This window comes from Zeugodacus cucurbitae, chromosome 6 (genome assembly GCF_028554725.1).
Source record: "Zeugodacus cucurbitae isolate PBARC_wt_2022May chromosome 6, idZeuCucr1.2, whole genome shotgun sequence".
Taxonomy (NCBI): Eukaryota; Metazoa; Arthropoda; class Insecta; order Diptera; family Tephritidae; genus Zeugodacus; species Zeugodacus cucurbitae.
Window position 1 is genome coordinate 57,639,222 of NC_071671.1, and position 11,241 is coordinate 57,650,462.

Here is an 11,241-nt window from a genome sequence, read left to right on the forward strand (position 1 = left end):
GTGATTTGGACTTAAACATTGATAAAAATTGATTGAAAACCTTCATAACACCTATATACCCAATGATGTGATAATTTTCATACTACATGTTTGCTTCATATCACACATATTGATTCAAGTACGAGATACTCTGATATTCTGTACCAGAAATTATTGATAGACGTCCATAATTTCTCCCAGAATGAAACTAATAAGTAAAGATTATATTCTTTAGTCAGCTGAATTTGAAGAAAATATTTCCGATATAAAGTAAAGCACTTTGAGATTATATGTTTACTATTAGCCTAAAATAGTGTCAAAAAGAGTACTGTTTACTTATAAAGTACAAAAAAATTAAACAATTTAGCTTGAGGTTAAAACTGGGAGAAATACATACATACATACATGATGTCTATAAAATATTTCATCCACAATTACTAAACCAATCCTAAAATTTTCTAACCGCGCACACTAAATTGATTGCTCTTCACAGGCAGCAGAACTATGTTTGTCATTTCAATTACCTGTTTAATAATTACTTGAGACTTTAAAGTAATTGATATTAATTATGAAATATTTAACACAGCATGGAATTTTAATATTTTAATAGCAAAATTAGCAATTTATTAGCCAAACTTTAGCTACTCAACTGAATTGACGGCAGTAATGTGCCTACACTTTGAACTAACTTTGAAACTTTTGAACAAAACAACAAAAGCAAATGACGAAAATAAGAAGAAACACATTTTAGCGTGTGAAACAGCGGAAACATTTGGTAGTTGAAGTAAATTATGGCACACTAGCTGCCAGCAAAATTGAAGTCAAAGGCAATCAATTGTCAAATGCAGCACGAGTTCAACAAAGTTTACAATTTGCTTTTATTATGCTTTTTCGTTTTACTTACTTTCACTGTGAAAAAATCTGCTTATCGACTTTTTTATTTATTTTTCTTTGTTTTTCAATAAGAAACGCGAAAAGTTAATAAGAACACGAAGGACCGTACTTAATTAGCCAGCAAAACGAAATTTTGCATTAAAGTATGAAGTATGAAAATTGGTTGGAGGAGCTTGTGGGGAAGCGCAAAAACCAATAAACCGTTAGAGAAAAAACGCAAACACCAAAAAGCGTGAAAAAATTGCTGAAAGAACAGTAAAAGTTTACGCATTTCGTGCGTGTGGCTTTGCGGTTACGCAGGTGGCGTCGTGCAGCAGTGAAGGAAAGAGCACTCATACGCCATGGCGTGCGCGCAATTAAATGGCGTGAAAGCGTTGCGTATGCACTTGAATGTCAGCGCGAAGCTCATATATCATATTACATATATACACCCATACACACATACATATACACATGCAACATTTGGTGACTTTTTGTTACAGTTTTCTCGCTTTTTTTATTAGCGCACCAATCTTTATGACACTTGATGCGCCAAAAATGCGAAAGCATGTGAATAGTGGCAGGCGTATAATACTATTTTATATGAGCATATGAATAAATATCGCTACCAAAAACATATTAGCACAGCTTTAAGTGTGTATGTATGTGTGTGTATGAGTAGAAGAGAGTGCGTGAAATAATCTTAGCATATGTGTAGGCGCTGTTTATTATTGTTGCGTTTTGGCGAACAGCTGTGCCGATATTAAACAACAGCACGCATTTATATATGTATGTATCTATTAGATATGTATAGAGAAGAACTTTTATGTAAGCGTGCAGCAACATCTGCTGCCACTTTGCGTCACCACAAAACTGTGGCAAAAAATACTATGAATTTGGTACCATTTTGGTTATTTTTTATGCTTGCATGTGTGTTTTTGGTCCTTATTTGTTTTAATTTGGTATTTATTAACAAATTTTTACTTTATTTGTTTTCGTGCGTTTTTCGTCACACGCACGGCACACTATACATAATTTATACAGATATAAAGAACTACATATATACTATATATCACATCTTTTGCGTATTTCTTTCATTTCTAGTGGTTCAGTCTTTCTTTTCTTCGCGTTCTTTATGACTGTTATTCAGCTCAATGCCATATATGCCATTGCCGATGCAAAAAAAAGCAAATAACTAATATTTTTGCACACCTTTAATATTTATTTCATTTCTAATCGTATTTTACGTTTCAGTGTTGTTTATGTGACACACATTCCAACGCATACTTATATATGCATACATATATACTATATGGTATACAGTATAAATGAAGTGTGCCAACATTTTTTATTAACAATGTCCTTCAAGGTGCGTGTTGCATATGCAGTAAAGTAGATATACATACATATATAGCAGTAAATCAGAAAAAAATATATTTAAATAAATTTAAAACTAATATAGAACACCTTTTTCCCCAAACCCAATCGATGACGATGGAATAGATGTTCCATTACCCGACCATGAAGAAATTCGAATAGCAATTACCCGCTTGAAGAACAACAAAGCGGCGGGGGCCGATGGATTACCGGCCGAGCTATTCAAATACGGCGGCGAAGAACTGATAAGGTGCATGCATCAGCTTCTTTGTAGAATATGGTCGGAAGAAAGCATGCCTGACGATTGGAATCTTAGTGTGCTCTGCCCAATCCATAAGAAGGGAGACCCCACAATCTGCGCCAACTACCGTGGTATAAGTCTCCTCAATATCGCATATAAGGTTTTGTCGAGCGTATTGTGTGAAAGACTAAAGCCCACCGTCAACGAACTGATTGGACCTTATCAGTGTGGCTTTAGACCTGGAAAATCCACAATGGACCAGATATTCACCATGCGCCAAATCTTGGAAAAGACCCGAGAGAGAAGAATCGATACTCACCATCTTTTTATCGATTTTAAAGCTGCCTTCGATAGCACGAAAAGGAGCTGCCTTTATGCCGCGATGTTTGAATTTGGTATCCCTGCAAAACTAATACGGCTATGTAAGCTGACGTTGAGCAACACCAAAAGCTCCGTCAGGATCGGGAAGGACCTCTCCGAGCCGTTCGATACCAAACGAGGCTTCATACAGGGTGACTCACTATCGTGCGACTTCTTCAATCTATTGCTGGAAAAAATAATACGAGCTGCAGAACTAAATAGAGAGGGTACAATCTTCTACAAGAGTGTACAGCTCCTGGCGTATGCCGATGATATTGATATCATCGGAAGCAACAACCGCGCCGTTTGTTCTGCGTTTTCCAGACTGGATAAAGAAGCGAAGCGTATGGGTCTGGTGGTGAATGAGGACAAGACGAAATATCTCCTGTCATCAAACAAACAGTCGGCGCTCTCGCGTCTTGGCTCCCACGTCACTGTTGACAGTCATAACTTCGAAGTTGTAGATAATTTCGTTTATCTGGGAACCAGCATTAACAACACCAACAATGTCAGCCTTGAAATTCAACGCAGAATCACTCTTGCCAACAGGTGCTACTTTGGACTGAGTAGGCAATTGAAAAGTAAAGTCCTCTCTCGACGAACCAAAATCAAACTCTATAAGTCGCTCATTATTCCCGTCCTGATGTATGGCGCTGAAACGTGGACGATGACAACATCCGATGAGACGACTCTTGGGGTTTTCGAGAGAAAGGTTTTGCGCAAGATTTATGGTCCTATAAACATTGGCAACGGCGAATACCGCAGATGATGGAACGATGAGCTGTACGATTTATACGACGACATTGACATTCAGCGTTCAGCGAATAAAAAGACAGCGGCTACGCTGGCTAGGTCATGTTGTACGGATGGAAGAAAACACTCCAGCTCTGAAAGTATTCGATGCAGTACCCGCTGGAGGAAGCCGCGGAAGAGGACGACCTCCACTCCGGTGGAAAGACCAAGTGCAAAGTGACCTGGCTTCACTTGGTGTTTCCAGTTGGCGCCAAAAAGCAAAAAGGAGGAATGAGTGGCGCGCTCTGGTGGATTCGGCTATAATCGCTTAAAGCGGTTCCTACGCCAAATATATATATATATATATAGAACACCTTTTTAACTAAATTTTAAATTTTCTCTAAGAATGGAAGAAAAACTAAGCACTAAGTATTGCTCATAGTTCACACTCAAATTTAATTCGAAAAGTAATTATAGTTAAGAAGAAGATAATTATACCACAATGAACAATATTAATTCTTCAATTTCTCGGTCAGAAATATAAATAGTCACACTCCGACTTTAATGAAAAGTTGGAGACAATTACCAAATTTCAACGTAAATGCATCAAATGCTTACTTTGTCAATCACTTTATTCAATTTTGAGATCAACTTCATAATTCTAATATCACGGAACTGAATTCGAACTCGATTCAAATGGTTCAATTGACATATGTCGTATGATATTTGAATAAAACCAGGCAGTGCTATGCTCATTGTTCTATTTACTATATTCTATAATAACACAGCTACACAAAAAAAAATTAGCAAGATCCCCAGGTGTACCTTAAGTCCTTATGTATGAATCTGAGCTCCGTCTAGTCCCATCAGATCAGATTTTTGATATAACCGCAAAAAAAACAATATGACGGACACCGAGTTTCAAGTGAATCCGTCACGTGTTTTCGGGGTCACGAATTACGAATTTGATGTTGCTTTTTACAAATTCAAAATGGCGAACCAATATGGCGGACACATTTTAAAAATTTGTCACATTTCATTCGCCACTTTCAATTTTGAAAAACCGACAGCGGAAGCGTACTTAGCGACCCCGAGTAAGAATTTTCTAAAGATTCCGATGAATTTTTCAAAAAAACGTCCGCCATATTGGATCCACCATTTTGAATTTTGAAAAACTAACGCCGAATTCGTAATCTTTGATCCCAAAAACTCCCGAGTAACGAGTTTCAAGTGATCCCCTTGAATTTCAAAAAAAGCTCACTCTACACTTGAGCTTCAAACTCAATAGCGATAACTCAACAAGCCTTACTAAGAGAGAATACAAGCCGTCAATAGATCATATGCAACCCAAATTAAACTATTCATGTCAAAACTATTCAATAGGTGTAAGTTGATCCTATATAAAACAGTAATATATTCGAAAATCCTAAGAAACATTTTTGAGATTCAAAGATATTGACTTTCAATAGACCATAAAACGATAATGGAAACGCATAAAAAATTGTTGGGGCCAAAGCAGTCACCACTTAAGAAAGGGAAAGATCGAGATCAAGATGTATTGGCAAACTCGAAGAAGACATGAAAATGCTTTACATGGAAGATAGTTGTCTGAAGATCACAAATGTGGGTGATTCTACGATAAGAGGTAACTTGTGCGGCAAAAGTTAAATAAAAGTGACAAAAATCATAATATCAATAATATCTCTTTGTCAATATCCTCAATGTACTTGAAACCATATAGTAGGTCAAAGCTAACAAGAGGATGTAGCACCATAGCTACCTCGCTTAATACAAAATACTACAAAATATTACAAAATATTGTTAACTGAAGTCAACTATTATACACTAAGCAACTTGTTACGAAAGAATAGTAAAATAATATTTTATTTTCAACTTCACAAATCTCAATCCGTGCACATAAAAATATTCCAACGATTTTTACCCTCACAACAAAACATATACATATATTTATATATGCTTCACCTAACAAACGCCAAATGCATAAACTAGAAGCAAAAGCGGCAAATAAGTAATATAGTACCGTTAAAAATAACAATAATAACCGCCTCAAGCGTCCCAAGTCTTATTCAAGCGATTTGTGCGCACCAGATGTGCGTTTATTTTTGTTTAAAGGATCAGCGCTGGTTTTACTTTTCTTATTATTTCCTTTTTCTGCCTTAAGTGGACTATTTTGAATGCAAGCTAACAAAAAGAATTCACAAAAGCTCAAAGCGGCGTTAAGTTAACTTGTAGCAGCTGGCGTTTGTGCTTTGTTGCCATGCGACGACTTAAAAGACGATTGTTGAAATCTTGAAACTAACTATTTATAGATGGTATGAGCTAACAGCAAAAAAAAAAAATACAAATGTTTCCGGTTGTACATAGAAATCTTGGTAGGTACCAAAGGTAGCAAGTGATGCCAAGCGATTCAAAGGTAAGCAGTACTCAATGGTCATTGTTGTGCAAGGGTCAATTGGCAAATAATTGCAGAAAAGAGTTCAACTTGTGTTTGTAACGGATTTTTGATAAAGCATAGATAAAAGGTAGCGGATTTCTTAGATAACAAATTTTTTTAATTTTAATTGGGTATTAGAAGGGTTAATGGAAAATTCATTGCATGTGGGGTTTTAAACTTGTGTGAGAGGTATTGAATGCTTTGTGATCCTAATAGTCAGTGTTTTCTAGTGATTAATGTGCGGAAGTGAATGTTACTATGATTTCGCTATGGCCGTTTCCAAAGTTGAAAGTTATATTAATATTATGTAGCATCTAAAAAATGCAAATGTACTGTAATTGTTCGACGTTCAGTTGTTTGTCTCCTATAATTTTGATATTTGTCTTGATTTTAACCGTCGAATTATTTTATCAGGAGCAGTATGTGACTACCCTGTGACCCACTATATGATAGTATTGAACTTTATTCACTTGTGTATCTTAAATTATTTTGTTTACTAACATATTTCAGCATAAAATCGATTTAAAAACTATCACATAAGCGACTTTTAGTTTTTAAGGCAACCCTCACGGTTGTCATGACGTATGAGTAACCTTGTGCATTGGTATGAAAAATCACAATAAATTTGCCAAAAAACATGTTTAATGTCTGGCAGAATTCAAATTGGGATTTTTAAATGTTTTAACCTTTAGAATAGCCAATTCTTAACAATCACATTGTATTGACTATATACAGAATTAAATATTCCATGAATACAAATCAAACTATAAATATATTAATTTTGCCTAATTAAGAGTAAGTGAAATAAAATAGTCAAGATAATAAGAAGTAAAATTAAAATAGTAGTTTCAAATAATATTTGATACAAAAACAGAAAAAAAACATCACTCATTCTCCAAGAGAGTGAGTAGAAGTACGCCATTTATCTATAGACTCTCTAGAAGGCTATACCCATAGGCGGAACAAATTCTTTTCTCCACCGTACCATTACCACCATGTAATGAAATCAATAAAAAAATGAAAAACAATTAAATAAAGAAGACAATTACGATTTTGCTCAAAAGTATTCATGTATTAAATTATTGAAAATTATACGCCGGCATAAAAATAATTATATCTATTATACTTGTAGCGTGCGATCAACAAACGGAGGAGTATTGAAGAGAATTGCCTAAAAGCAAATTTCATGTGCTCATTGAGGCAATAAAAATTCATTAAATTCCATGAAGATATTAAAATTTGTGCAACGCATAATGACCACAAATTCCTGAAGGACAAATCGCCAAAGGACATTTAAGGATTTGAGATGAAGGAATTTATATTATATTCAAATTAAAATTTTAGTGGCTTTACTGCTAGATTTTGTGCTTTAATTCAGTATATAAACATATATGCATGTGATATAAATACAATCTAAAATAATATTGAGACTTGATTATTTACTGTCGCTTTAATATTAAATATCGATATAGAATATATAGGAGAGTGAATCGCATATATATATGTAGGTTCATATCTACCCCAATTACCGCGATCCCCATGAGTTGAAACAGCCCAAAACGTATCCGCTTTCTTTACCCAAAACCAAAAGTATTACGCATTTCCTTGTGAATTCGAAATCACTCTCCTAGTAATTACAAAACCAAATTCAAGCCTAAATATTTCCACATAAATACGCACCATTTTCTAGCTTCCTGCCGCTTTGCTTAGTTGCTTGCTACTTGCTGCGGTTGCCTTTATTGGTTGCTTTGTTGTGCGCCGCAGAAAAAATTTGCATATTCATCATTTTAATTGCTAGTACAATGTGAACATTTCGCACAACCGAATGTAATTTGCGGTGCGAAGCCAACGGAGAAGTAACTTTGAAACTGCGCTGTTGTGCCTTTACCTTTATTTGCTTGCTTTGCATTACTTTTTGCTTTGGTTTCGGATTACTTGCTACGTTAATTGCGCTTTGAAGCTGATAGGTTTTGCGAGACGTTTAATTCTGATGACATAGCTCAAAAGATTGTGACTATTAATTTGGGGAAATATCGATAAGAAATAAGACAAGAATTTTAGTGGAAATGAAAGTTGAATTTCATGCGGTCAATTTAAATTATTTTTGTTCAAGGAAAGGCAATGAAAAGAAGGCAGGGGAGTTGGTGAATGATGTGGGAAAGGTTAAAAAGTGGTATATATAATAATGCTTCGAAGCATAATTCAAAGGTACTCAGGAAGTGGTTGCACATAAATAAAGCGGATTCTATGCGATCTATTTTTGTGTTTCACACTCATATCCTCACTCAATTTACACCAACGGCATTACTCTCCCTTCACTATTTCCTACCCTACCGCTATATATGTACAGCTTTCTATCGCCCGCATGCGAGTGAGATAAGATATCCTATTTGAGCACAAATGATAAGCACAATCATCTACTTAGTCACAGTTATTTACATTTATGGATATGGGCGCATATGTAGGCATTTTTATTCATATTATAGATAGTGCGTGTGTTCTAAGCATGCCTTTAGGCTAACAATGACTTTGGTGTGGGAAAAGTGCTGATAAAAAATAGTATACTTTGTTATTGTTATTTTTTCCGCCGCTAGGAGGGTACTGAAGTTAGAAATGACATATTTAAGTACATAATAAATGTGAAATGAGGACCGTTTTATTTGCCAACAAAAGTGTTACGCCTGATTTTGATATATAACGTGTTATATTCGTATGTCACAGTTTTCCCCAAATCTCTAATGAATCATCAAAGAAAAATGTGTTTTTGTGGAAACATTTTCGTTCCTTATAACCATAGGTAACCACTGGGTATAAATATTGGAGAAATCTAGAAATTTAGAAAGATTTTTCTTGTATAAAAATTCTATTTTTAATAGCAATATATTGTAAGTGTAAGACAACTCAAATGTAAAAGCAAAAACATGGTTATAGAATTTTCGCACAGGAGTTAATTGATTAACTTGCTCGATTAAAGCGTTAATTTATATCGATTTACCATACAAAAGAAAAATATTATTTTACTATATTAATTTAAAATCGAATACAAATCGAATTGAAACTGGAATGCAACTCTACGGGTTGTCCACGTTAGAAATTTGTCTCTGTTTATTAAAAAAATAGCAATCAGTTGACGAAACTTACAAACTTCTTATGAACAAGAAAAAAAATATGTGTCAGCTATTCGCTAATCGAGTTGTCGGCAGTGCGAAAGGCGAAAACTAGTTTCTAATTATAATCTTAATGTATTAAATTAATTTGGCTGTGCGAAAATGAAGGAAGAACTGATATAACCGCTTTTCCCAGTGTTACCAAGTTTAATTTTATACATTTTAGCCCAGTTTCCTTATTGTGAATGATTCTAAAATGAAATGATTGACAAAAAGACAATGAAAATTCTGTTTTTTTTTTGATTTTAGGAACTCAAGGCGAATTTTAAAATATTTTGTTTTGTGGAAAATATAAAGGAATCAGGCAGCTTTAAAACAGAGTGTTTTTAAAATACCAATTTGCGTAAGAGCTGTCAGTCGGATTCAATAGCTGGTGTAGTTTGTTCGATTCGCAGCTCTCTCATGCTTGGCGAAGCGAAGATGACTTTACTATAGCATACATTATGTTCTTATTAGAGCAATAAAAATATAAAATGCCACTAATCGCATATAGTAGTGTTTTATTTGATAATTTGAGATCAATTTTAAATAATATTTATTATATTTATACTTTTCAAAACAATATTTAATTCATACATTTATAATTTCACTTAAATAAACAATCGAAAAAAATGCCAATAACACTATAATCCCTGCCATTCTCCAATACAAAACCCCACCACTCCAATGTTTTCTTGGCAATTAAGTCTGTCTTTAATGCCACACGGCCACATTAAAAGCTTCATTTACTGCAAACGCCCGGAAAATTCGCATTTTCTATAATCGTTATGGGATTTCAGCAGCATTGTTACGGCCAACAAGTACGAGCTCTCAACGCTCATTTATTAAAGCCAAGCAACGCTGTTATCCACAATTTAAGTGGTTGTTATTGTGCTTGAAACACAGCCAGCATATTGCCACCGCCTTTGCAATCATATTCGCATATGCGCTGATGGTATTTTAATTTTTTCCGCCTGAATGTTGTGTATTTTTTCCCTATAGCCATTCTACGCTTTTTGTGTTTTTATTGTTTTTGTTTTTGTTGTGGCATGTTTTCATTGTTTGCAGAGGCAACTACACAGAGATAAAGAAAACATTGCTGACATACTTTTGATGCCCACACCATGACTGGCATGCATGGCGCGGCATCCCCCAATTCACTGCTTTGTCCTATTTTCTTATTATGAAATTGTTATAGCACACAGCACAGCAGATACCTTGGCGTTATTGGGCCTCACACTGATTGTGGCGCTTTTTAGTATTATTTAGGTATTTAGGTAATTCAGCTTCATATTTCTGATAAGCATTCGATATTTTCAATTCTCGAAAAGTAATTTGAAGCGCTCTGGAAGAATTTAAATAATTTTCTTTGCCTGCGGCTATGAAAGATTTTATTTTTGTATATAAAAATATATGTATTTTGTTACTAGGGTGGCTTCGTATGTTTTCGAAACTAGTTTGAAAAATATTAGGTTGTCAAATACCTCCGTTCCCCTTTTTTGCTCTATATTCAATGCTTTATAAAAGGTGTTACAGTTATCGGATTCAGTTCAAACATGCGCTGTTTCGTTCGATAATCTGTTTTTATCTAGACGGCAACTTCATAATACCCCCCTCGTAGAAGCCCCGTCCTTATTTGCGAAGAACTCGGACAGCCACTTTTCACAAGTCTCTTTTGAGTTCAACTTTACACCACCAAGGGCATTGGCTATGGACAGGAACAGATGGTAATCACTTGGCGCTATGACCGGGCTATACGGTGGATGCGATAAAACCTCCCATCCGAGCACCCGTAGCTTCTGACAAGCCATCAACGAAATGTGTGGTCTGGCTTTGTCCTGGTGGAATAATATACCCTTCCTGTTGGGCAATTCTGGACGCTTCTGGTCGAACGCCTGCTTCAAGCGTTCCAGTTAAGCGTCTGACCATATGGGAGCAGCTCATAGTGGATTATTACCTTCCAATCCCACCAAACACATAGCAAAACCTTCCTGACCGTCAATCCCGGCTTGGCAACTGTTTGAGACGATTCACCGGCCTTCGACCATGACCGTTTTCGCTTAATATTTCAGTATGTG